Raw genomic sequence first — 1,165 nt, forward strand, 5'->3', positions numbered from 1 at the left:
AATTTTGTTACGAGTAGAAAACATTGTTGATAAAATAATTGATTTTCTGATTGTTGCGTGAATTATCGGCAGCGCTGAATTAGCCATTAAGCAAAATACACACGAATTGAGGGTGTGGTTGGTACATGTATGAACACCACCATTTGTGTATACTACAACTACTATGACTGTTGATTTTATGAGCTGACTGTTATTTCTAGCGTCGGAGGTGAGCAGTTTACATAAAAACGAATGATGAAAACTGTTGAGATTTTTACGAACAAACTTTATGTTTTGTTGAGAATGCGTGGATGTTATTGAAATGATATTACGATAAATGTTGAGAACTTTTGAACCTTATTAAAACAGAATTCGTTAAATTGTTGCTGGTCGGTTTTTGTAGTGAATATTTCAACCCACTTTCTCGGAAAAGTGAAACTATTTCTTCGGCAATTTCCGTATAAAATATTTATTTCGTTAATGTGTATTTTTCAATCGTTCAGCATTGGTGCCAATTGTTGTTCGTTTGTTAGTTTAAGTGAAGATTTTTCATTTTCTTTGCGTTTAGTTTCATGACGTATTGAAGTCAACATTTACTTTTAAGTTGGGAAGTGAAAGAGGAAAGATATAGCTGTTCACGCGCTCTTGTATGAGGGAGTGTGAGTGTACGTGCAAATGTCAATGGTATGCTCAAGGTATTGGAAGAGTGTGAGCAAGATACTACTGATATTAATAGTAATATGGACTGCTTTATCTGTGCAATTCTGAGCCATAGTGCTGACAACGAAATTTTATATATGGATACAAAGGTGAAATTGAGTTAGATAAGCTCGATCGCTGTTCATCTCTAACAGGTTGTTGTTGGCACTCCGTCGCTTACGACGTCGAGGGTTCCAGTTGATCCGATCAACGGAACAGCCTGCTCGTGAAATTAACGTGCAAGTGGCTGAGCACTCCACAGACACATGTACCCTTAACCTGCAGTTGTTCCCTTCAAAATTCCTACATGCTCGAAATGTACATACATCAAGGTATATTTGTAGAAAATTTCACGAAAAAATATTAATTTTCCTGGAAGTTAAGAAGAATTTAAGTGGACTCTGTTGGAATTTCCGAAAATTGTCTCCCACCCCCATTCCAAAACACTTTCACCGTATATTCGGAATCTACATCATAAATACTATAT

This window comes from Octopus bimaculoides, chromosome 28, assembly GCF_001194135.2.
Source record: "Octopus bimaculoides isolate UCB-OBI-ISO-001 chromosome 28, ASM119413v2, whole genome shotgun sequence".
Classification (NCBI taxonomy): Eukaryota; Metazoa; Mollusca; class Cephalopoda; order Octopoda; family Octopodidae; genus Octopus; species Octopus bimaculoides.